The following is a 21,842-nucleotide window of genomic DNA, read 5'->3' as shown; positions in this document are numbered from 1 at the left end:
TCAAAAATAACGAAGGTGACAGCTTGTTAAATTTTTTTTCGCTCTTTGGAATATATTTCCAGGATCATGAGTAGATATTTTTGTTATAGATATCTGTAAAAGTTTTTCTCGTTGCTTTTTTTACTAGCATGTAATGGGGTTTGTGACAATTTGCCTAGGAGCCTTCTTCTGGGCAAATTCCAGATTAACAAAGAATGACGATCTTCATGTTAACTTAAAAAAGATATCGCAAAACTAAATTAAATTGGGAAGTTATTCTTACTATATAATAAATTAAACTTACACAAAAGTGTGCGATTTTAGAAAGTATTAGAAATTGTTTAAATAAAATTATTAATTATTTAAAGTCGCGCAGTATGCTGTAGATTTTCAACTATTTGTTATTTTATTATATCGTTTCGGTTTTGGGTCCAAGTCTGATTTGTTTTTTTTTTTTATCTTGTCAGTCAGTTTACCACTTTTTTATTTAATTATTTCTTGATTTTTACACGTATTATTAATATTAATTATTATATTATTAAATAATTACATAATCATGCATATACCTACAATCATCAAAAAATAATAATTAAATCAAAATGATGTGTTTAACACATGATCTTCCATCAATTCCATATTTTAAATACCAATGACTTTTAAGTAATCTATCACTTCCAGTTAAACTCTTAATAATTCTGTTCCCCGCCCCCATGAAATCTATTAAGAGTTCCAAGTAAAGTACCATTTTCAATTTATCATATTTAGTTAAAATGAAATATGTTGTTCTCAATCATATAGAACTTTTAAATACCAAATCTGAGAAGTTTTGAATTATACCATAATATAGTTTTTCACAAAAACCTGTTTATATCTTCAAGCAAAGTATCACTTCAGGTTTATCAAGTTTAATCAAAATGAAATGTGTGGTTCCCATTGATATAAAAGACATAAATACTAAAATTGAAAAGTTTTGGATTACATTTTAATGCAGTTTTTCATTAAAAACTGTTATGGGCTTCAAGTAAAGTACTACTTCTAGCTGTCATCTAAAAATTCTCATCAGTCTAAAGTTGGGTCTTTTTATGCGACTAATTCTAAGAGTCTACGTTGTAGCCTGAAGGCTATGTTGTTGATTGTTTCAGCGTATTTATCTTAGTTTTTCGAAGATTGTAAGCGTGTCTTTAGAACTCTCCTGTGTAATACTAGCGAATAAATTGTGTTTCGATTCCGCATCAAGTGTTGTCATCAATTACTCCACGAACCCGTAGTACACAACAATATCAACCTTAAAATAATTCCTAATTCGCAAGCTCCTATTAGAATTTTAATAACATGCCATAGATTCACAAAAAAAAGAGTCGGAAATATTAGTTATATATTGATAATTTTTGACAGACAAACTTATTAAAACAAAAGCAAAGCAGAAGGAAATGAACAGCACCACAGGAAAACCATTCACAGACTAGTTCTTTACTTGAATTGAGAGGGTGGTAAAAAAACGAATTACTATTTCCCCCTTCTCAGGCCAAAATTTCAGAGCTTTTTAATCGCTTTTTGCAGACACAATGGAACAAGCGGAACTTTAAGTAACATTCCTGGCAGAGTAAAAACTCTTCCATTGTGAGTCAAGTTATTTTAGATAACCGCCTTGCTTCCCATTTAATTGTGTGATGGCCATTTTACACAAATGTTTTAAAAGGAAGAATAAAAAGAAAGAAAAACAATGAATTACTCTTTTTTTTACACGTTACTAAGATTCTCAACAGGTTTTTGATAAATGCAGTCGGAAAAAAATATATAGACTCTATCTGGAAACAATGCTATAAGATGATTAAGGAAGAATTCGGGCTTGGTAATTTCTTTAAAGATTTAAAAATGTATATAATTGATCCCTTGGATGACAGCTGCTCTTGGAACATAAGAGATAGATCTAATCGATTTCGGTAAAATTCCTTAAGTTCCTTCTGTTAAAAGTGGAGATAAGTTTTGTAAAAGGCAGAAATCCTTGTTCATAGCATCATGAAAAAGTAATTAAAGTGTTGCAAAATTTCGTTCTGCCGAACAAGATTCTTGGTGTGTGAGTACTTTTGCTGATTATTCACTCATGTAAGGTTCATGAAGATGGAAAAAAAAAACCTCTGATAGCAAACATTTATATATTTTTTAATTTGCCTATTGAAGTTATGTGGATATATGCCAATGAAGTTCCAGAGGAAGTCAAAATCTCACACCCAATCATTGCTTTTTGCTTAATAAGACAAATAAAATGCAGTTTATTTATATTCGCGATTCGAAATGGCCTTATTTTCTTCGTCTAGAAATATCCATTTCTCAATTAAACTTAAATATCAGTTCTGTGCTGGAAACAGTTACCTTCAGTTAGTTGTGTTAGTTTTGTTCCATATTACAAAACATATAGTTTTTGTATGCTTGGTAGAAACTAGCAATTTTCCAAATAATTTAGTTTGATTTATGTGATTACGTCAAAGCCTCGAGGGCTATCTACATAAGGAAAGGGATGTCTTCGTGGATTACTTTCTAAGGGATTCGAACCTTGGATCGAACTACCAGTCTTCAGCGATTTTACCGTTCATTGCTGGTGGGCTATAATTTCGAAATATATAAAAGGTATAAATAATAATAAGGAATATTTCGCTCACCACCGCGAGCTTTCGTGGTGTGTCTGGATTCAGAGCTGGCTAGCAATCCGAATGTTCGCTATTCGAATCCTGATGAGGGCATTTTTGATTTTTCATGTTCCCTGGTTCAATTAATTCCTAATAGCTCTACAAGGTAACCTTAAGAAAAGATTAATTTAAATTAATGAAAGAGTCCTCTCAAAGCTCTTTTTCTCATACAAGTCCGAAGATTTTCCGATATGGACCAATCATTGCAGAAAAACTTCAAAATGACTATTGAAAATGACCATACTTTAAGCATGTAGTCATGTTTTTATAATAAAATCAACTAGACAGGTTCTACGAAAATTCGAACATTAATAAATGAAGTGAAATTAATTATATAAAAATTCATGCATTCCATTATTCTGAAAAAATGTTTATGTAAAGAATTAACACAATCTCTCAAGTGGGTACTGATTGACAACTGCATAAGAATGCCATCTGCACTCGTCAATACTTTGGTCATCACACCAAATTGCAAGATCTGTATGGAATTAAAGGTTCCACCAGCGATAGAGTTGTAAAGTCGCTGAACACTGGTAGTTCGGTCCAAGGCTCGAATCCCGCGAACGAGCTTGCTGCATGGGCTCTTTCGTGGTTTTCCCCATATGTAACGTGAAGACGAGCTAGTTCTCCTCAGAGAGACCTCCAAGAAGGCATTCCTACACGTAGGCAGATACCACTCGAATGCTTTGCCATAATCAAACAAACCAAACCAAACCAACAGAATTAAAGTCCAATAATTAAATGTTCGCATTTTTCAAAAGATAGCGATATAAGTGCATATTTTGAAAGCTCTCAAGTTAAGACGAATTGGTACAATGCAGAAGTTTCCTGAACTATGGGGGGGGGGGATTGGCTTCATCATTAGATTATGGGAAAGTACGCAAGAGCTAACTGTCAAGGAGAGGGATGCCTTTTAAACTAGTTCGTATTCACTTTACACATTCTAAACTATAGATGATTAATTATCCTTCAGCTCACATTGCAAAACATGGATTTTTTGTTTTCTCATTATAGAGCAAATTGCAGTGAATTACCTATTTATATTTTTAATAATCTTTCGCAGACTTTTCCCACGATTTGGAAATTGCTGAAGTTGAAAAGAAATGTTTGACAGATTTTAGATATTGTACAGGTAAATTAAGTTTTACGAAGAAGAAGTTAGTCCTCGTGGTTGGATTCAATGCAAAGCAATAATTGCTTACTAAAACAAATAATATCGAAAACGAGAAAAGGCGAAAAAAGTTCTTATTCAAAAAATTTGCACAAAAGAAAGTGAAAAATTCTGGCAATAAAACCCGTAAACGTTTTTCTGAAACCCTTTAAAATTTTTCAGTTTTTCTTGCGATATTCCCTACTGTTTCACGTATCAAATGCTAGCTTTGAATATTATACTGTCTATTATATTTTATCGATAAAAATGTTTCAGAAAGCTTACTTTCATTAATTGCTTTTGCCAAAACAATCACTAGAGAAGGATACGAGAAAAACTGTGAATAAAAATTTTATAAAATCAATGTTTATGCTTGGGAGATTACATGATTTCTACTGTTCGTTTATGTGGAAACGATGTTTGCACAGTACTTTTTTTAATCAAAAAAGGGATTAGAATAAATTATTTTCATCTATGTGCTGCGGTTATTTTTATAATACAAACTTTGACAATTTTATTTATTTATACGTTTTTAAATGATTACATGATTTTTCAAAAAGTGAAATAAATACATTTTTCATTTGCTACGATTCTACAACAAAATATTGAAATCTACAAATGCTTCTAAAAAGGACAATATTTTAAGAGAACTCGTATCTTTAAAAAACAAATTTCATTGTCTACATGTAAAGTCATTAGGTTTTTATTTTTTTTAAATCTGATGTGTGCACCACGTGACTTCCTTGTACGGAATATTAAGTTATACGCATTTAGATAAATGAGTTATTTTGGCAGATTTAAGTGTAAAATAACCGACTGCTTCCACTGACACTGTAATATTTTTATTTCACCTCAGCAAACAGCACTCTATTCTTCAAACTGCATCCTAAATGCTATATCTTCAAATCGTTGTGAATAAATATTTTTGGTTTTAGTCCTGTACACGCAGCTAATTAATTGCCATGTTGGTAATAAAACACCAAGCAACGTCTAGACAGTTAATTGCCAAATAGTATAATAAATAAGAATTAAGTAAAGGCTAGAACTTTGAACATGTATCAAAAAATCTGATTTACGACAGAATAAATATAGTATACATAAAATTCATGTTTCTCATTAAGGTCTTAAAGCATAATGTAATGCATATGATGAGTAATGTTCAGCATAAAAATCTCCGGGTCTAAATATTGCACAATCTTTTTCCATAACTGACTTTTATATACGAGTATATACTCTAATGAGTATTAAACTACGTGCTACATGAATTAATCATGTTTGTAAGCTATGTATTCCCTAAATAACAAATCATAAACAGAATTCATATGTTTAAAAAGTGCATTCTAATCATTTAAATTAGAATCCCCTTTATTTTTACAAAATTGCATTTTCATTGCATTATGATTTCACAGCTGCATTATAATTTTATAATTGCGCTTTTATAGCTGAGTTACATTTGTTTGATTTTAAATAAAAAAAGATTGGGGGGGGGAAATGCAAAAATGTAGAAAAAAAATTTTTTTAAGAAAATCTGATTCAGATTTTACATTACAACCAAAGAGGCTTGTTTTAGCGTTTTGTGCGTTACATTTATTTCGTGTTCTTCGCATTTAAGCCATAAAATTCAATTCAACAGCAATATTACAAAATATTTAAAAAGAGCATATTTTTAGAATTTCCGATACACAGTCTCGCGCGCTGGAGATAAAAATGTCCCCCCCTTGGTGCAATGTTGCCATTGCTCGCTTTGAAATCGTTGAGTTTGTTAATCAATAATTCAAGTTTTGCGCACTATGAAATAGATAATAAAACAAATTTCAAATTCTAAATTTGTGCTTCCAGATGCCTATATTCGAGTGGAGGACTACATTATTCAAAATTTGATATATCTAGGTACCGTTGTTTTTTCACAATGCGAGAAACATACACACGTTCATTCAGATTCTTCAAATATACTATAGAACCCTAATATTGGTGGCAACAATTTGAAAAGTGAAAACACCGTTTTGTAGTGTTTGGCGCAAAATGCCAAAACGAAATTAATAGTCCTTCCGGGCAAGCTGCCCCTTTGGGCTAACAAAATTTATAAATAATTTTCCAAGACAACGCATTATCCACTAATTCTATAACACGAGAATTAACATTCTTTAAATGTGAGAAAAGTTAAGTTTAAAAATGTCTAATACTGAGGTATATCAAGATATCCAGTAGGTACATTACGTTAAGGTTTAAAATTCAAAATTTAAAATCAATCAATTTCTATGATTTACACAGAAAGAAATTTAGTCCTTAAATTTCAAAATGCCTCGCTAGTTGAGTGGCATAATGACTCGAAAGCTGAATACTTAATCTTTTAAAGAACACAATTTTACACTCAGATACACTTTCCTTTTTTGTGTATGTAATTAAAAAGAAAGATCTCCATTGGTGCGTCTCAACTATAAATCACTTAGTTAAACATACTAATTAACAACATTAACGCTGTGAATTCTGACACGATATTTTATTTCTTTTACGAGTGAGAGTTTTTCAGATCGTTATTTGTCCTCCACCTTTCATCGAATTTTTCGGAACTTTAAATATTTCTGCGTTTCCATAGTTACTTAAAAACGCTTTTAAACGTTTTCCCAAAAGAAACCGTGGTTAGAATTATAGCTGAAAGCATTAAATTAATGAAAAGGCAAAATATTTCTTAGACGGAATAATTCTTTTACTTGCTATATTAATCGTACGTCTTTTTTATTATCAAACTCAATGCAAACATATTACATGAAGTGTATTTTTTATTCTCTCCAGCACATTTACTAAAATTATTACAGTTTTATCTGTATGATTCAAACAAACATGCATGTATACGTTACGCACATATTAGGTAAATATATGTATGTGTACATGTATGTGCATAATATTTGTTACTTCCTTGTGCGAAGTAAAAAAGAAGTATTGTAATCGCGAAAAGTTTCAGGCAGCATATTTCAACGAAAATATCCATTTTGACCGCTATCGAATGCAATTTAACGATGTTTTTGCGTGATATCTGTACTTAAGGACAGAATAAAATACTCTTTTTCTTCAAAAAAATTATAAAACTGCTTTAAAATTAATTCTGAGGAGAATTTTTCGTGGCGTCTGTACGAACGTATGTACGTACGTATCTCGCATAACTCAAAAACGAGTAGCCTCAGAACGTTGAAATTTTGTATATAGGACTGCTATAACATGTAGATGTGCACCTGGTATTTTGGTTGCAATCGGCCATACCAAACGCATATAAATATATTTATATATATATCCACTCTGTTACCCGGCTCAGTGATCTCAGTTTCTTTACTCTTATATGTTTGTAAATTGTACATTTTTTGCTTTAAAAATGATTGTATTATGTTGTTTTTATCTTCCGGTTAAGGTTTTTGTGCCTTTAATAAATCTGTATGCAATATTTTTAGAATTATCAATAATTTTAAAGTTGTCTAAGTGCCGCTAAGCCTTTTTTTTATGGCGGCCATTGATGTTTACATTTGAAACAGGAAACTAGTGGATTCGTTGCCAATCTAGAGAAATTTAGCTTCGTAACAACAAAGATAACGCATTCATTTATTATTGCCAATTAAATCATGCTTAATGCTTTCTGGAATTTTTTCGAGGAAATAAGTGTTTAAGATTTACTTCGTAATTTTTAATATAGATATTTTGAGTTTTTATGTATTTTTGCCTTCTCGCGAAGTGAGAACTGAATTAATTAAATGAGAAATACTCAATCGTCTGTGAAAAACTGTTTCTTTTTTGTTTTGTTTGCTTAATTTCTTTTATACATCACTCTAGCTTTATTATAGTATTTGAATAGAACATGTGGCAACGATTAGATAATTCTATTCTTTAAATGATATAAATTTTGTGCATTATGAGTTATAATATGAACGAAATATATAAGTTAACTGTTATATAATTATTAAATTATATAACAGTTAACTTAGTTTCCATTATATAATTATTATATAAGTTAACTGTTATATAATTATTAATACTGTCAAGTGAATCTAGCGCCAGAATGTCGCTATGGTTAACAAATACTAGAGTGAATTTTAAAGAATGCATTTATTCTATTGTGGTTTATGTGCTGTCGGCGAAGTAGATGTCATTCAATCCAATAAGTTTAAATGAAATGCAAGAAAAAATGCGTATAATTTAATATTCCGTACAAGGAAGTCATGTGGTGTACACATCAGATTATTTATTATTATTACAGTGGATAGAAGTCTGTCATTAAAGTTTTCATAATTATATAAGATTTATTTCTTGACGTGTATAATGCAATATGAATAAATTAATCAAATGTTCCCATAATTGACTAAAGGGATATTAAGCCGATTTATTAACATTAAAAGTCGAAACATTCACAATATTGATCTTGAATAAAGGATAATGTTAAATCTTGGATGTAGGTTATGGGATTTTTTGCATGGTTATACCTACTTCACAATTAAGGGCTAATCCCACATATTCCAATTATTCACGCTGTAAAGTAATTAGGTTATTTTGACGCTCGAGACGTGAAAAATCAGCAATGCCTTCGCCGGGATTCGAACCTGAACCTTTCGAATACGCGCCGAGTGTGCTACCGTTGCAGCAAGAAGGTATAAAGGAGGGAAAAAATATTGCCTGTGTGAATCTGCTTATCTAAGCAGATTTGGCCCAGCAGACTGTGACATTTGTATCATATATAATCCCCCTTTTTAAAGAGCGACGATAAAACAACGCACAATAAAAATTATAGGATTCATTAACAAAAGACAGGCATGAAAATTAAAGGCAGCCTCCTCCTATTAAGCGCTTCAACCTATTCTTACTATTAATGTTTCTAATTGCTCTTAAACCTGAAATGTACATGGTGAAGTTACGCCTAGGGTATTAAGCAAATATTTAAGATATGAGATATGTACGTGCTTGTAACTTTTGGAAATTGTAAAATCGGAAAGTTTTAAACCTATTGAACAGCGAAATAAATATCTTGTTTCATATACAATATACCGAAAACCTAAATTTATCATAATTATTTTTAATATGATTCTAACGAATTTTATTAATAACTATCAGCTACTGCTCTCCGTTCTTATCTAACCTTCATTTCTGGACTTTTATGCAAGCACAATTCAGAGCTCTTAGAAAGAGTACCAGGAAAACATATTTTCCCTTAGGGTAGAAACCTGCTTAGAGTACCATCCCAACCCAAATAAACCTAAACTCAGCTTAGATATCCAACTCAGTTTCATGCTTTATAGTAAAACTCACATTAGACAGAGAAATTTCGAAACGAATTTGTGATCAAAGTAGACATAAAGAAAGAGAAATCCACTGGATCTGATATTCAAATCCATTCCCCATCTTTATTCCTTGGAGCAAGAAGAAAAGAAATAACGTCTGTGGAACATTTGTGAATATAAACATTTTTTATACACATTCTTTCCCAGTTTTGAGATCCTCCCTCTTACAAAATAAAAAGAAACAGGAAAAGAGAGAAGGACAAAGAGAGAAAGAAAGTGAGAGGAAAAAGCAACTGCACGTCAGTTCTGAGGTAGCTTTAAACCCACAAGACGGTATCTCCAGCGAAGCCTATTTCTTCCAGCTTTGATTTGTACTCAGTGAAGCCAAAATAGAGGTATCAACATCTCAAACCAAATGACGCTACTGCTCTTCAAAGTGACACCTTAACTGAAACGCCGTAGATATCAAGCGATTCGGGCCTCCCATTGTTTCTGGAGGAAGAAGGGGGTACGAAAGAATTTTCTATGTATGTATGAACGGGAATATTGGATAGAGGAAATAGTTTGGGTCCGTTCTGTATAAAATCGTCAAGGCTCTGGCTTACAGCAACGATGGTCGGCTGAGGGCAAGTAAAAAGAAGAAAAAATAGCCGCTTCTGGATCATTAGCATTCCCAAATCCATAAAGAGGGTTTTGGTTTGATGTATAAATATCCTGAAGCAAAGTGGTGCTCCAGAAGAAGACACGAGTGGGAAGATGTATTTTTGATCGATGGAAGACTGCTATTAGAGAGGGTTTGAGACCTTCAGAAAGTAAACTATTATACAAATGCGACATTTGATACAATATTTCTTTGAATTTTCGAAGATATTTTTATTTTTATTTCGTTTTTGCATAACTACAGAAGAGACAGGGACAGGAAGATTTTAGTGAACTATCTACCGAAATGCCAAATCTTAATGAGCCAAACATGTTAATCACCTATTATTAATTAAAAAAATATTTAAGTTTTCTTCGCATTTTCTATGCAATGATACGCAATGCAACTCAGGAAAGCTCATAGTGTTGAATTACAATGATGTCTCGCTTAATTTTCACATTTTCTTAATACGAATGGGAAATATTTAACAATAATTTCTTTTCATAAAGCTTGAGATAAAAATTAATAAAAAAAAATCTGAAATGTTTCAGATTTTAAATTACGTCCAAAGGGGCGTTTTTTAACATTTTGTGTGTTACCTTTCTTTATTAAATAACATGTTCCTCGCACTTGAACCATAAGATCCAGTGCAACAGCAATATCGCAAAATAGTTTTAAAACGAGCATATCTTTAGAATTTCCGATACAGAGACTCACGCGCTGGAGATAAAAATGTTTTTTCTGCACAACGTTGCCATTGCTCGCTTTGAAATCATTGAGTTTGTTAATCGAAAATTCGTCAAAGTTTTAAAAAATAGGAAATCGATCATAAAACAAATTTCAAATTTCAAATTTGGTCTTCCACATGCTCATATTCGTTGGAGGATTACGTTATTCAAAATTCGATGACTCTATGTACCGTTATTTTATGACAATGTGAGAAATATACATACATTTACGCAGATTTTCATTATTTAATTTCTTCGAATATAATGCAGGACTCTAACATTTTATGGCAACAGTTTGAAAAGTGAACCGACATTTATCCGTCCGACGCAAAATGCCAAAACGAAAGTAATAGTCCTTCGGGACTCAAGTCCTTTTGGACTAATAAGTAATGTTGCATTAGCCTCAAGCTATTGGTTTTCGGCTTAAAACCTTAAAATTATGTATGATGTAATAGTACCTTAAAATTGTATGTGTAATTGTATATATGTATATATGTAGTACCTTAAGATTATATATGATCAACGGTCAGGAATAACATGTAAAAAATTATAAAATAAGAGTTAAAAAGAATTCTATGTTTTATGAAAAGACCGCCATAACATGTTCTGACTCGGACCACGCAATTCAAATAACAGATACTAGAGAAGACAAAATCCTTACCGCTCAAGAAAGCTGCATATGTCCCTTATTACAGGACGTAGAAAAAATTTCTGTTTCCTGGTACGGGATATATGCTGCTTATTATAAACATTTCACACATTTTACAACATTTTAAGACACTCTCAAAATTTGACACTAAATTTTAGTTCATTTTTACATAAGAGGAATAAAAAAATACAAAAACAAATTGCTGTAGTATGGGATATATGCTCCTCAAAGAAGATGGTAACTGGGAATAAGGCTAGCATCCCATTATATAAAACATTTATTACGAAATCTAGTACTGAATTTCCCACTGCAGGACTAATCTAAAGCTCTAGAGAAATATTAGAATATAGAAAATATATCTAGAGAAGACTTCAGTGAACTGTCTACCGAAATGCCAAATGTTAATGAGCCAAACATATTAATCACCTATTATTAATTTTAAAAGTATTTAATTTTTTTCGCATATTCTAAGCAATGATTACAAATGCAATGATACAAAATGCAACTCAGGGAAGATCATAACGTTGAATTACAATAACGTCTCGCTTAATTTTCACATTTTCTTAATACGAATGGGAAATATTTAACAATAATTTCTTTTCATAAAGCTTGAGATAATAAATAAATAATGTTTTATTAGCCTCAAGCTATTGTCTTTCGGCTTAAAACCTTAAAATTATGTATGATGTAGTACCTTAAAATTGTTTTAAAATTATATATGATCAACGGTCAGGAATAACATGTAAAAAATTATAAAATAACAGAGAAAAAGAATTCTGTGTTTTATGAAAAGACCGCCATAACATGTTCTGACTCGGACCACGCAATTCAAATAACAGATACTAGAGAAGACAAAATCCTTACCGCTCAAGAAAGCTGCATATGTCCCTTATTACAGGACGTAAAAAAAAATTCTGTTTCTTGGTACGGGATATATGCTGCTTATTATAAACATTTCACACATTTTACAACATTTTAAGACACTCTCAAAATTTGACACTAAATTTTAGTACATTTTTACATAAGAGGAACAAAAAAATACAAAACCAAATTGCTATATTATGGGATATATGCTCCTCAAGAAGATGGTAACTGGGAATGAGGCTAGCATCTCATCCTGTAAAACATTTATTACGAAATCTAGTACTGAATTTCCCACTGCAGGACTAATCTAAAGCTCTAGAGAAATATTTGATGGACATAAAATGTGAAATATGAAGATGGAAACCTAAAGAGACGAAACGTTTAAGACTCACATGGTGGACAATTGATACTAAACAAAACGTTTGGGACACGTACCTAAGCTCAGTGGGCTATTGAATCTTAATGTTGATAAAAATGATGATAAGACATGATAACATTTGTACTCGACTACTTAAGATATATATATATATATAGATTACTGGATAATGATAAATAGCGACAAATGTTACTCGCGTGACGATTCAACAAAAGAGAACGTATATAAAGTATAACTGCGGTTAGCTCACGAATGTAAACTTGAAAATCACTATATATTAGTACTGGTGAAATAGATTTACAGCTTTCTGCTAAAGTTAATGCAATAATTCTATACCGATTATAAGATAAAAGACCAAAAGAAAATGTTAGTTGTATTGTACGTTATAATATTAATTAACAGAGCGTGAATCTGAAAAAGTGGGCAAAATTTTATGGGGTGATAGAACACAGCTATACGAGCAATATTCGTCACAGAATGTATAGTCGGAACCCAAGTTAAATGGTAGTTTTCCAATGTCACAATTAAAGAATTAACACAAGAATGAGAGGAGATATTCCAGAAAACATTTTATTAACAGAAATGCAATTGATGTACACGCTGAAGAAAATTGCTCAGAAGACCTTCCGCCAGCTGTCATACAGGCCTGCGGGATAGAGACTGATGCACATTTGCAAAGACACTAGGCATTTCTTGAGTGTCGCTGGCAACAACGGCAATCCTGGCAACCAGATCCATATTGGTTTTCAAAGGGGAAGTAGTAGATGAGGTTTTCAATTTTTCCATATGGCCCCACAAACATATGGTCCCACAAAAACGAGATATCCGGTGATCTTGATGGCCAAGCTGTGGGACCACCTCGACCAGGCCATCGCCCTGGAAATTTCGTCACTCTTATAACCAGACATCCTCTCGGCAATCCACGGTAGCAAATGCCGGTGAAGGAATCGCAGTGAACAGAAGCTGGTAGTGGGTCTTCGGCCTGACCGCTTTTACCACCATAAATCATGTCGCCCCTTTGGGGTATTCTTATTAAAACTCTAAATTTCCTCTTTGTGGTATTATTAATTTTCTGTAACATAAATGCAGTATATCGATGAAGCAATTATTATAGATGGGGAACAATCTTTTCAATGACAGCAATAGGTATAGTTGGTATGATCCTTTTTCCGAGTAAATGAACTTCTAGTAGAAGGTAGAAATTTTTGCAAGGAAAACATATAAGCAAATAAAAATAATCAATAATGCGAAGAACCACCTTTTGTACCATTTACACTTTGTGGCTCGCTGTATTACATTACTTAGTGGCTTGCTGTTTGCGTTCCGCTCAAACTTTCTATGACTTGTATAGCTGCGTTCTATCACCCTGTAAAGTTTTGCCCAATTTTCAGTTTCACCCTGTATAGTTAAAATAGAATAGTTATAATGATAATATAGTTACAATAATAGCCCAGTAAAAATACATGCAAAGTCGTAACATAATCTAATAATTTTATTCGTAAAAATTTCGCAGCTAAACATTGTAATCATTATTCAAGAGAACAAAAATCAAACAGTTGAATGTTACTGCCTCTGCGTATAGTATATCAGAATTAAGTAACAGTTTAGGTATTAAGTAACCTTTACAGGATTCTCGCAATAAGGGAGGGGAAAAATATAATAAATAAAATGTGGTTGATCATACATTTAGCCGTAATTGGAAATATTGCAGCATACCAGTAAAATCCTCACGCAACTCAAAGAACAAAACTTAAAGAAAACAGTTACCCAATTTGAAAATTATACCATCAGCTATTACCCCCCCCCAATACGGAAAAAATTAATTTTGGGTGAAAAAAAACACCGATTCTAGTTTTTGTTATTTATATAACGTAGCATCATATTTATTTTTTCCACAGAATTACAAGCTACAAATTGCGATAAAAAAATAAATGGGATTACTACGGCTTCATATTAGATTGAAACCAACAAATGCGGTTTAGAATGCCAAACGTAGCATAATAGTTTTGTTTTATTAATCAGCTTGTTTTTGTATGTAATGAAGGTCAAGACCGCATTGTCTTATTTTTTATTCTCGCAACTCAAGCTTATTGTTTTAAAACGGATGATGAATGGGCATTTCTTTCACTTTGGGCATCCTGAAAATTGTTCCATTAAGGTAATTGTTCTCGGGAATAATTTAAGATTTTGGAGATGAAATATTACTAACCTGAAAGGAACGGAATGTTGCTTCAAATTAACAATGATAGTTGGAATAATCGATTCCTTCGTTGCAATATTCGCCGCGAATAATAAGTTAAAGTTGATTCTTCACAATGCAACTGCACCTGGCTTGCTTCGATTGAGTGTAACAAGAATCGAGTTTCCAATACAAGATACTCAAAGATAATATTAAAGCCTCGTGTTCGAGTTTCGATTTAATTATTTTTAACATAATTTAAAAGACAGATTAAGATAAGCATTATGAATATCATTAATACAGTTATTCTTCGATTTTTCCAAAGACCACATACGTAACTTTCCTGGTTTACGAAAGAATTTATAAGGTATTCGCATTTATGAAAAAGGACAAAAAAAATCTGAAAGCTTTTAGATTTTATATTACGTCCAAAGGGGCGTTTTTTTGTGTGTTACCTTTATTTATTAAATATCATGTTTTTCGCACTTAAACCATAAAATTCAATTCAACAACAATATCAGAAAATAATTTAAAAAGAGCACATCTTTAGAATTTCCGATACACACTCTCGCGCGCTGGAGATAAGAATGTGTCCTTTCCGTACAATTTTGCTATTGCTCGCTTTGAAATCTTAAAGTTTCTTAATCAAAAACTTAGAAATGCTTTACAAAATATCAAATAGATAGTGAAACGAATTCCAAATTCGAAATTTGGGTTTCCAGATGCCCATATTTAAGTGGAGGACAACGTTATTCAAAATTTGATGTCTCTAGATACTGTTGTTTTCTCACAATGCGAGAAACATACATACATTCATGCTGATTCTTCATTATTTAATTTCTTTAAATATAATGCAGGGCTCTAATATTTGGTGGCAACAATTTGAAAAGTGAAGCGTCGTTTATAGTGAACCAACGCAAAATGCCAAAACGCAATTAATAGCTCTTCAGGGCAAATTGCCTCTTTGGGCTAATAATAAATAATAATAATTTGAAAGCTTTTAGATTTTATATTACGCCCAAAGGGGAGTTTTTTTCATTTACGCATACAAACACGTTTTGAGAACAGTTGGACTAACGCCCCTTTGAGCTAAAAATATTTAAAAACAGCATATCTTTAGAATTTCTTATAGACAATCTCGCGCAATGGAGATAAAAATATTTTATTTCGTGCAGTGTGTTGCCACTTCGCGGAACGGTACAGTGCTTTGAAATTCGCTAAGTTTTAAAAAATATGAAATAGATAATAAAACAAAATTCGAAATTCAAGATTCGGGCTTCCAGGTACCCATATTCGGTTAGAGAACCATGTTATTTAAAATTTGATGGCTCTAGGTACCATCGTTTTTTCACAATGCGATAAACATACAAACATTCCAGCATGTTACTCATTATTTAATTTCTTTAAATATAATACAAGACGATAATATTTTGTGGCAACAATTAGAAAAGTGATACAGCTGTTTATTTGACGAAAAATGCCGTTTTGAGACTAACAACCGTTCTGGTCTAACTCCCATTTGGGCTAACAATATTTTGTTCTGTGAAGCTGTGGAAGAAGGATGAAATTTAAATGTCAGACAGAACATAGGTGAAAACAGCCTTTCTTTTGACTACATACGAAAATATCCATGACAGAAAGATACGTTAGACTATGCGTCAAGCACTGCAACACGTTTCAGACCAGCCATAGCATATGATAAGCTTCAACGTGTGAGCATAAAGGATGGCAGCCCCCAAAACTCTGAATGATTTCATTATTACGATGCTCTCTTTCCTGTACCCTAATCTGCCCCCATCCCCCATAACGCAGTCTTCGAATGTTCACCTTAATCACCGTATATTCTTCAAATTATAGGATTCTGAGTTTCGAAAGATACGTTTTGTATAATAAATTTATTAGATACACACACAACTTAAGGAAGTGTTATTTAATGAAAAATATAAGCAAATTAAATTATTACCCACTATTTTTAAACGGGTACATGGTGAAATGTCATATACGTGCTCCAAATCATATCATTAAAAATTTACATTCTGTTTTAGATGAAAAGTATTAACAAAAATAACCATTCAATTGATTCGGTGTAGAATCCTCGATGTTTTCTACGTGATAACTTCCAAGCTCTTGATCCGCATTTTTAAGTTAAACAAAAATTTGCCAGTTCACAAACTATAAGAGGAATCGCAGCCACTGGTTGCGCAACATTTAGTTAAAACTTTCTGCATCTACCGGAAACGTGATCTGCCTCTGAGATCCTTGAATTAATATCCCGAGGGTTAGATTACCTCGGATGTGACTTTTGCATACTAAAAAATCCTAGGATGTTTATGGATCATTCCATTCTAGAACGAATTACGATAGAAATCAGTAAGGATTACTGGAATGGATAAATCCGTGCATGCGCTATTTGTTGAAATAGAATAGTGGTAAGAGTGGGCAGGAAGCTTGGAGATCTATATTGGTCGAATTTCAGGTACGAATGAACATTTTATAGGTAACTTGAATACAATGGAAATAGCATATTTTAATCTCTGTAGTCCCAAAATTTTTGCGCAGTCATATATCATTACCAATGTTGTATGGGATAGTAATAAATCAGAAAAATACTACGCATAGCAATAAAAAATAGCAATATAGATACTAATATTAAAAACCCTGCATGTGACTCCGAAAACCATTATTTACTTTGCCAGGTTTTAAATCTAAGTCTTACAGTAAGCGTGTGTGTGATTGTGGCAAAGCCTCGAGGGCTATCTACCTACGGGGAGGAATGCCTTCGTGGAGGACTTTCTAAGGGAAACTGGCTCGTATACACGTTACACATGGGGAAAACCACGAAAACACCCATGCAGCCAGCCGTTCGCGGGATTCGAACCTCGGACCGAACTACCAGTGTTCAGCGTCTTTACCGCTCGGCCGCTGGTGGGCTAAGTCTTACAGTAAATAGTATTTTAACTCAATCCTATAAAGTGTATTATTCATTTATTTCTAGTTTATATATAAGTGTATATATGTTATCGGCAAAGTATGAAACGTCGACATTCTTATAGAATATAGTATTCTATAAGAATATAGTATTCTTGGCATGGTATATAATCTAGGCATGGTATATAATACCGTAAGATTTTAGACAAAGTATGAAATACGAAAATTATTACATACTTTCCCTACGCATTGTATATAATACCTAGGCATTCTATAGAATGACAAATGCTTTAGGCAAAGTATGATAAATGGTCCTGATAAAGGCTGTTATACAGGGTGATTCAGAATTTATCATCAATATTTGGTGGGGAGGTAGAGAATAGGAAAAGAAGGTGATTTCACATAGGAATGCATGGGTATATGCCATGTAGTAGGGCAAAATGATCCCAGTTCAATGATGGAAAGAACACATAAGAAGGGGGTAGTAAGGAAAAAAACATTTTATTAATCTTACGTGTAAACATTTCTTTGCATCGGTTTTACAGACTTACAAGACGTGCTCGAACTGCTGACCATGTGCTAGAATGCATGACTCACAAGGGCGTTGCATGGGCAACCGGACCTTCTGAAACATGCCTGGCATTTACATGCATATCTTGCAAGTTCATTCCACGTATTCATGTTACTTATGTAAAGTTCCTTAGTCGAATATGACTGGCTGCACACGTCAAACAGCTGTGCTTATGCATGGAAGTTGTGTTCAAACAGCGCCCTCTACACCACCATGCGTTCGTCTGCGCCCATACTTTCCTATGTGAAATCTCCTTCTTTTCCTATTCCCTACCTCCCCACCAAATATTGATGATGAATTCTGAATTCCCCTGTATCCTAGCGACAAAGTATGAAAAGCCGGCATTCTATAGAATGTAGAATATAAAATATGCCAATATACACGAGAATAACGATTGCGAGAATCACCTCGCCCCTTGTCGACGTCAGGAATAGGAACTGGCACAGTAGTTCCCGAAAGAGAAGCGGGAAATTATTCTTCCGAATTCATTTTCATTTTTTTGGCTTGTATTTCCAGATTGATTTTTAGAATTTATTTTACCTTCAATAGCATTTTCAGTTTTGAAACAAAGGGTGCACAAAATATCCACTTCGTCATCTTTCCTAGCATGGCCACAGACGATATGAATTTTTTTATGACATTTTTTGCAAACAAGTGCATCACTCTTTTCCCTTAAGAACACATAAAAGGTATCCGATAGCGGAATACTGAATGAATTGAAATACACGTGATATTCGAAACGAATCGGAGACGTATTTCATAATTTGCTGGTTTCTCAATTAGCTTTCTATAGAATGCCTAGAAATGTGTGAAATGTGCATCGTTTCATACACTGCAGGCTAGTTTTAGGCATTGTATTTCAATATTTGCCGGATTTCAATCTTTGCTGATTTCAATCTTTGCCAGATTTCAATCCTTACCGGATTTCAGTCTTTGCCGGTAACATATAAGTAAACTCTTTCAGTGTTGTTTGGGCTTCGTTTTTTGGGTAGGATATGCCCTGGTGTCACTTGCCAAAATCGAAGACAAAAAATTATATTCTTAGAATTATGTGTTTTATATTTCTTTCACTGAATATAAAATTTGCATAATTTTATCTGCTTATACAAAGAAAGCATATTTTTCCTGTGTTGTTAAATGTATTTCATACTTCCATACCCAAATTAACTACGAATTACGCTTTTGGGGAGGGCTGGGACATATATATCCCACGCATTCACTCCATTAAATGAGGTTAAAAGAAATTTCGTTTACTGTAGAGATTTAAACTTTGCTATTTAATGTGGAGCAGGGAATCTCCGACCATGTTGATTTATTTTTCTCTTCCTTTCTGATTGAACAGTTCACTAAATAGCTTCAATAGATAAAAATTAGACTCTAGAGCCACCGCGAAAAGGTTATAGGTCATAAAAATCCCTCTTTGTAAATATTAATACTAGCTTACTCAAACATAGACGCTTTTCTACCTTTCAATATATACGTATATATAACAGCCATTATTGCTACTGTAAGAGAACGTATGTCAAAAAATGTCCTTTTTTAAAATAAGATATCATTAAATAGAAAACGTCGACATTTAACTTCCAATAAAATGTTCTTCTATGGCAGTTGTGAATTATGTACTCTTTGTTGTGCAACTGGAAATTCTTGCTTTTTTTCATATATGGCTTCTTATAAAGACAACCACGATAATACTGATGTATATATTTTTATGTGTGTAGAGGTATATCCTAGAATTTTATAGTTCTACATTTTAAAGCATTTCCATAATGAGAAGTGAAAGTTTTAAGTTCTCATCTGATAACTCAATTTTCTTGCATTGGTTTGCGAGTTGCATAAGCTTGCTGATGAAACTGGTGGAAAAATTACTCTTGAGTACATAAGTCTTCGTCTGCTTCACAGCTTCTATCGGTACATGCGCAGTTTGAAATTTATCTCGTGATGATTTCCCCCGGATAGGAACGTCTCTAATGGAAGGATATTTCATCTCAGGTAGAAGCTTTACGTCTAAGTTTCTTTTGTGAAATTTTAGGTAAAATTCATGGGACTTAAATGATGCCATATACTCTAACTTACAAGAACCCATGTTGGCTTAGGAAGAGTGCAGACGTAAGTCAGGTAATCCTGATTACACTTCAGGCACCGTGGAGTGTTATTACAGAAATGTTCAGCCAGCCAGAGATTGCCAAGCTAAAAATCTAAAAACTGAAATACATCCAAACGTATGTAAATTACAGAACCAACTTTTTGATTCAATATAACAGTTTACAAAATACCCAACTCCCTACTAATGACATATTTTCAATAACTAAAGTTACTTAAGAAACATATTATCTCTCTATTCCACACACAATATTTTCCTTCTACCCACTTCATAAAATTTCAATTTTTCTTATTTTTGATATTTTCAAGAAAAAACAGATAATGCACTATCTGTTTTTCATAGATGCCATAGATGTAACATTTTAATTCCGGACAAATGCTTGAGATAATCTAATTCATACATCATTAAATCCCACAATTTTGGAAGCTTATACCTTAAGATATACCAAGTACGACACACTGACATTAGCCAGAATGTGTTAGTAGAAGGCAAGCAAGCGAGGGGAAAAAGTGTCATGGATTGGCTAAAAGGTATCTGCATTGCAGCATTACGTAAGATCATCACATTATTTTTTAAATGACGCAGTTTATATTGATATATTATTAACAGTTACTGTTTTTAGGACAAAGAGAGAAACTACTTAAATTAACATGAAGGATAAAACAGCCTTTGTCCAATTAAAATTAAAATTTTGCTTTAATATTTTTATCTTACATATATATTAAGACTTTGCGATATTGATGACATAGAACGTAGAACGTTGAATGCGTAATGAGCAGCAAACTTGGCAGTTGAGGAGTATTAAATATTTATCTTTATTTCAATTAACATTTGCAGCCCCAATTTACATACCATTCTAATCGCGCCTGTTCAAGAACATTTATATTTTTAATGCTGTTGCGATAAGAAGAGAGCAGTAAGACAGCGTCTTAGCGGGAACAGAGATAGAAGCAAAGTGCGCAGTTTTCCAATATGGCAGCTCACAGGAGAAAGGTTTTAGTTCAAGTTCCGAATTAGGAATTAGTTACGTCATCAGCATTATTAAGTCACATGCCCAGATTGATCTAGAAATGACGCAGGCGAGAAAAATTTTAATGCGTTGCAGATGCTAGGAGGAGGACCTATAAAAATCTTAAAGAAGAAATTTAAAGAGATATTGCTAATTAAGTTACCAATTAATTAGAGATTTATTTTGCTACTTTATATTTATATATATACATATGCATAGAGATACATCCTATTAAGAATTTTAGTCAATTTATGTAACAACAACAATAATTTCGATGCTTGAAGAACTCACGTAATATTAAAAGTAATTAATTTCTTTGCTACAGACTTTCTTGAAAACAACTCTTCGAAAACAGACAGCACTGTTTCAGAGTCTGAAGCTCAAAAAAGTTAAATATTATATCAATTAACTAAATTTACAGTTATCGAAATCATGAAGAGGCCAGTCGATGTCAGTGGTAATGACAAGAATTAATAAATTTTATCGATAGAGTTGATGGAAAAATTCAAATCAAAATGAACAAGTACAAAGTACTTTAAACATTGTTAATCGCTCCTTGTCCATCAGAACAAAGCCAGAAATGCAACTACGGCTTTTTTCCCCAATCTTCCCCCTCATCGAAAAGCTCTACATACCACATATAGAGTGAGATCAAAACAACTTAAGTCTTGAAAAGGAGTTTTCAAAAGCTATCCATCCGTTTCATCTGTTTCCGAGGAG

At 32.8% G+C, this 21,842-nt stretch overlaps 1 protein-coding gene and 1 long non-coding RNA gene across 4 annotated transcripts in view; one reads left to right on the top strand and one right to left on the bottom strand.

The window, feature by feature from the left end:
- Nucleotides 1-21,842, top strand: part of LOC146999071 (uncharacterized) — a 501,133-nt gene that overhangs the window by 93,340 nt on the left and 385,951 nt on the right. The window lies entirely within an intron of this gene.
- LOC118188260 (irregular chiasm C-roughest protein-like) overlaps nt 1-21,842 on the bottom strand; it is an 824,083-nt gene that overhangs the window by 667,966 nt on the left and 134,275 nt on the right. The gene's annotated exons all lie outside the window — the stretch shown is intronic.

The sequence above is a fragment of the Stegodyphus dumicola genome, chromosome 1 (genome assembly GCF_044657685.1).
Source record: "Stegodyphus dumicola isolate Sdum_Otavi_A_Nest chromosome 1, ASM4465768v1".
NCBI lineage: Eukaryota > Metazoa > Arthropoda > Arachnida > Araneae > Eresidae > Stegodyphus > Stegodyphus dumicola.
This window is presented reverse-complemented; position numbering and strand designations above follow the sequence as displayed.